This window comes from Anopheles aquasalis, chromosome 2 (assembly GCF_943734665.1).
Source record: "Anopheles aquasalis chromosome 2, idAnoAquaMG_Q_19, whole genome shotgun sequence".
Lineage (NCBI taxonomy): Eukaryota > Metazoa > Arthropoda > Insecta > Diptera > Culicidae > Anopheles > Anopheles aquasalis.
The window spans coordinates 50,019,630-50,025,767 of NC_064877.1; positions in this window are offsets into that span (position 1 = coordinate 50,019,630).

A 6,138-nucleotide genomic window follows, 5' to 3' on the forward strand; every position below is an offset into this window, starting at 1 on the left:
GCAATTCAAACATGACGTTAGCTGGATTATATATACTGGATCTTGGAAAGAATAACTTGAAATCTAATTATAGAAGCATGAGTTTTAAATTCTATTTGTAACCCATTGAACCTGTCCAGCCTGTTGCATTTAACATCGTTTTCTTGATATCACGTGAAACATCAGTTGCCGATATCAAATTCTTGAACTCGAAATCTGAGTTATGCGGAATACAGTTCAAATGCGAAAAACAATTATACCTTATCCATAATACATGCTTAAATTTCCCCCACGGGTTAGAATGAGGTTTGTAATACACGGAACGTCCTCGTTAATCACTCGAAGCTATAATCGCTTCCAGTCTACGAATAAACTACCTAGCTTCTACCACACGCTCCTATCCTTTGCTTTAGCCATAAAAGTGAAATACCAAGAATGATGCTGAAGTGATACCTTGCATTACGTCTATTGCTCGATAGTGTTAATAACGTTATGGGGCCGCTCAATTGTTGGTATTATAGAATATTTTTCCTCGATTTTATACTTCTTAGGCTACAGCGTTGTCGTTACTATCTCTGGGGATTGTGTGAACATTAAATGAAGACTATTTTAAGAAACCTGATCGACAGTCTTCCCGCATGCATTATACATGGAAAATGGCAGCATTTCATAGAGAATACAGAAGTTTAGTGATAGCGACATTCATATCAACGTAATCGCATTGGCAAATTGTAGAATCGCGTACATCCATCACATCCAAGCGACCAAGGTCATTCTTCGGGCGGAGGTAGGTCTTCGATCATAGCTAAAAGAGAATAAGTAATATTTTAATACTTAAAGCTGATTCACTGGAATTTCAAAACGAACAAATACTGTATTTTCTGAGTGTTGAATACTAATAACGCAGAAACCAAATAATTTATAAATCCACACAGGCCACAATACTGAGCGTAAAGTCAAAATGGCAAACGGAACCACAAGCATACATTTGAAGGACAACGATGAGGCGAACATGGCTACATGGCAAGACGTCAATGAATCGTGGTACCTCTTCAGTCTTTTCTGTTGCCTCATTGAATGATTCAACGTATGTAAAGATCAAACAATCCCATACGGCTAGGCATACGCACGCACATATCCCGTCGTCGGCAACCCAGGAAGAGGAAGCAGACTTGCAAATTCGTCATACAGTTGCTCGTCTATCCTTCCCTACCTTCGAAACCATTCAATTTAAGCAAACCAAAGCAATCCGTTGCCAGCCACTCGACGGATTGCGAAGCTGTGCGCTGGTCGTTCCGCTGGCTCCGATTGCGGGACTTTTTTTTGCTCGCCTTCTTCTTGTCGTTGCCATTTGGAACGATGTCGAAAGCTGCTGTCGTAAGTCCCATCTCCACACAAAGCCACCTCGAGAGCTATACACTAGCTGTAAAAACCGGTTTGTGTCTGCGATCGTTGCTCGATACATTTGCTAGCACACCTATCGAGGAAAGGAGATTGGCCGAAGCACGATCAGTGACTAATAAGGAGGTCTCGGTAGCAGAAAGAGAAAAAGGTTGCTACGGAAAATTAAATCCGGTTTCTTAACTGCTTGCTAATACCCCAATCGGATATACCAAGAAACTAAATGCATAAATTTATCCAATGATGTGAAACAATTAAACATGAATTTACTTTATTCTAGTTTTAGCATGCAGCTGCCTTATGTGAGTACGTGCTATCCTGTTATTGAGCATACATACATACGGTAGTCATATTTGATTTGGTTGGATCATTTGAAAGCACTGCAAATCAAATATATCGATGGTTTGGTGGGATGGGAGACAACTCACCTTAATAATTATAGTGGCCAAATGCCAAGTTACTACACGCTGCATGCAATTTTCCTTCAATTCTTTCATTCCAACAGATGAATTGCCGCTTACGCCGCTCTAGTCGTAGTGTGTCTGTTGACCCAATTCAGCTGGAACGCTTTCTCTTACCGACTATGCCAGCCAAACAGCCGGAGCAGATCATTTTGCACAGTTGCGATCCACATCGTAGTTTGCTGGTGTTACGTTTTCAATGATCGTCGGTGAGATACTGATGGTCGAATCGATCGTTGGAGCAATTTTGCCATGAAATCAGTGCACAGCAATCTGTGTAGCGATGCTGCATCGATGTACTATTGAGTGCCGTGCGCTAATGATCGTAAATTGACGCTCTAGTGTCGTATCCCAGCATGCTACAACGCTCTTCTTCTTCAATGAATCTACGGTGGAAACTATGGAAAGAATTATATGAAATCAACATTCAAGGCTTTCTTTTTCTTGTGTCTCTACTGGAAAATGGTTGTTCAAAGACTTTACATTTTCGAGTTCGATTTCATTAGATCGATTCGTTTAAAATGACCTTCAATCCGCCGTCACCAGAGCATTGCTACTTAATATCGAGAGTCACGTAATTTGACCGTCATCAAGCCGTTGTTGCAATATTGAGTGTTATTTCTCCAACAGTTATGATGCATAATTTACAAACTTTACATCAGCATTGACAGCAAAAATTTCCAACTGCGTATCATATCGAATACCATGATTGCCGTGAATGTAAGTAAGGGGGAAAGGCACAATGGAACTGTTGCGCATTAATGTAGGGGTGACTTTTGACGCAGCAAATACAGGCCCCCGATTCGGCTGACGGCGTCGTCGCGACGCAGACTGGTGGTATCGACATCTGCCCCGGAGCATTCGGTGGAAAAACGGACGGCTGAAAGATTCTGGCAAACAAAATGTGTAAGAAAAGTTACTGCGCAATACGACCCTTTGGAACGACTTCTAATGTCTGCTTGGTGGTTGTAGAAGGGTCGCACGCGAACGCTCAACCGCTCAACCAGGGGAAACGACGACGACATTCATGAACAAAAAAAAACATTCTATAGTCTGCTCTTCTCATGGTTCGGTTCTCGCAATCGGACACCTCCCGGTGGGGGACCCTTAACCAAGGCTCTGCAAGGAGCATTTAGGATACCAACAGCATGTGACTCGTTTCGAATTGTACAGGAGGCTCGACTGTGAGTCTCTGCATAGGCTTGTATCCGTGTATTGGTGTTCCGTTGCTTCTGGAGAGCCCCAAAATACTCTTCGAGAGAGACGATGTTCTTCTTATACCATTCCCGCCAATCACGCTATCTCCAAACTAGGCTAAAAATAGAAAGCTTCTCTTGTTTATCCTCTCCTGTCCCATTGCAAAGTGTTGTTTGTTTGTTTCGTTATTCCCAAAAACAACTCTAAATGGCTGCTTAAATTGCAGGTTTTGTTTCTATCTTTATACTATCAATTAAGCATACAATTTGAGAAATTAATGACACCAAGTGGCAATAGAATGGATGGGCACAAAACTCCGTCATAACCAGCGAGAGAAGGAGATCGAAAGAGAGAGAGAGAAAGATAGAAAATGTACCTTATCATGACCATAGCTTATCATCGTGTTTTGCTGTTCCGGGTTAATCGTATTGTTGCTAGCCCAGCTCCCAAGCGCTATAGATAAGTGCGTTGCAAACAAAGCGGACCATCTATCTCGCAGTAGAGTAAACAACTCAACCATCGGTGTCTCAGCGAATTCGCTAATACATTTCCATTGTAGCAGTGCTCTGAGCTAAAAAAAACATACATCTGTGCGTGAACGGGGTAGATAAGCGTGGTAAACAAATTGTTTAGAATTGTGTTACGATGCCGAAGGCCAAATATGTTTACAATCTTTTTCTTGTACCATACTTTTTATGGCACCAATAATAATAATTGCCTCGATACTAAAACTATATTTGCTAAACATTTATTTTTCCTTTGTCTGTGCTACATAAATATGGTGTTGTATGGATGTAACAAGCACAACAATGTAACTAGCTGCTTAGAAGCACACCCACAAGCAGTTTAACACTTAATTCCTCGTAATAGTTCATATAAAAGAAAAAAAGATAAAACGAATGGTGGTGCTGGCAGCAGCTGAGTTGAGTTCCTTTGGACCACCACAAACCAATGACATCAAGAAAAATGTAAAAGAGTTCATAAAGGCCCCTTACGGCCGCCAAAAATAAAACTCAAAAAAAAACGGAGGACAGGCCGAAAACTTTGTTCTGGCGTACATACGATATTGCGTTGTCTGTTGTTCGCGGGAGTGGTGAGAAAAATGAATCAGAAGAAGAAAAAAAAACTATTTTTCATTTCTGAGTCCCACCGACAACGGTTATCACGCAGCGCTACCAGTTTTGGGCATCGGAAATGCGATGCATGTGGAAAGCATAGAATAACGAATGACTTTCTTATGCTGCGTATGCTGACTGAACTCAGCATGTATTAGAACAATGAAAGCACTGTGCTATACCTGGAAACGTCTTTCAGAAGTTCACTCAACGAGCAAAATCCCTATTTTGTTAATAGCCTGCAAATCCTTCCAGGGACCGGTAAGATGTATTGTGACCGGGTACAAAAAAAGTCCTCTCTCAGGCTCATCCCCTATAAGCTCTGAACTCGATTCTACATGTTATCGGCAACGAAAGGGCGAATTGTCCTGCAGTGTTTATCCTATTTTATTGTCCTTGCTATCGACCTTGCAGAGAGCATCCCAACACCTGGTTCGTTCGATGTTCAAACACTCCCTCAATCTTTTCTCTCTCTCTCTCTCATTGTATCACTATATATGTACTTGACTCAATTTACTTAACCTGACCCGAACAACATGTTTGAAGCACGGAACGCTCAAGGTGACTTACCTGTAAAGAACCAGTCGTAGTAGTGTGCGTTAACGTTCGTTGTGCATGTGTGTAGCACATCGCACTGCGCTATTAAGATCGCGGTTCAGGTCTTGCGTTCCGTTGTTTTAACGTTACACACCTTTAACCATTCTCCATCCGTTGGAACAGGATGGAATTTTGATAATTAATGTACTCAAGCTAATAATACGTAAATATGATAAATCAAAAGTCTATTTAAAGTTTAAAAGCTAGGACACAACAGCAGGACGATTCGGGATTTACTGGAAACAAAACAACTATTTAACAAAGGTTGCTCTGGCATTTCATTGTAATCAGCCTTGGTCGTTTCTGTGGAAATCAATAATCTTATAACCTTTCCAGGCAAGGCAAAAATAGGCAAGCATAAGCTATTGTTGCCAACTAAACGCGGTACTCTATTTTGAGCACAGATATTAAGTTGCAAAGTTACAATGAATTGCAATTTGTTGCTTACGTTGGAACGGTTTTCGCTTTCACATGATTTCACATTTCTATGTACGATATATTGCTTCATCTCTTCGCTGTGCTGTCTCTGCTGTTGCTGCTGCGCTGGACGTTTCTCTCTTGAGCAAATGGTTTACGGTAATCAAGATCGTAGAATCGGTTTTGTACTGCAAAAGGGCCAGACGGCTTACTATGCATTACAGTAACTCTCAGGCAATTTACTGCTCGTTGCTGTAGTCGTTCATATAATTAAATATAAATATCTGATTGATGAATTTCAGATTCAGATTTAAGAAGTTTGTTTAAAAAAGAACCGTTAAATTGTAACTCACCTACATTAAACAGCATCTGCAGCCGTGCTTGCTATTGTGTCCTCTATCCTTTTTTTCGTTTGTCCTTCTTTTCTTTTGTAGAATCAGTCGGTCGGTTGTTCCAGGGCCAGTGTGGTAGCGTGCGCTCGTTCCAAACAGCAGCGATAATCTCGACAGTTGGTGGTTGCGTTAAGCAGTTCAGAAGTTTCGTAAATGACTCTTTTGCATAGACATTTGGGTTTGGATCTCAAGGGGGATTGTAGATAGAAATGGGGGAAATGGAAATTTTGAGGAGAATTTCTACCTTCCTTGAGATCCGGGAAAAGGATTGGTGGGGGGGGGGGGGGGGGCTAAGGGTTCGGGAGAATATCGAAATAAAATCAAGGACATTTTGGGAAGGGTGGTGTTATTGGTTTGTAATGAGCGAGCGCGTGTGTTTTTCGATCGAGTGATCTTTTTTTTTTCGATCGTGGCCCACCTCTTGCGAGGTGTTGGCATCTTTTTCACACTCGTCCACCATAGTTCTATGGATGGAATCTCTCTATTGTTCTTGTTACTCATTTGGTGACAAGTGGTGTGTGAGTGTATTTTGCGAAGTAGAGCGTAATCTGCTATTTTTTGTTTTCTTTTTGTTTCGCA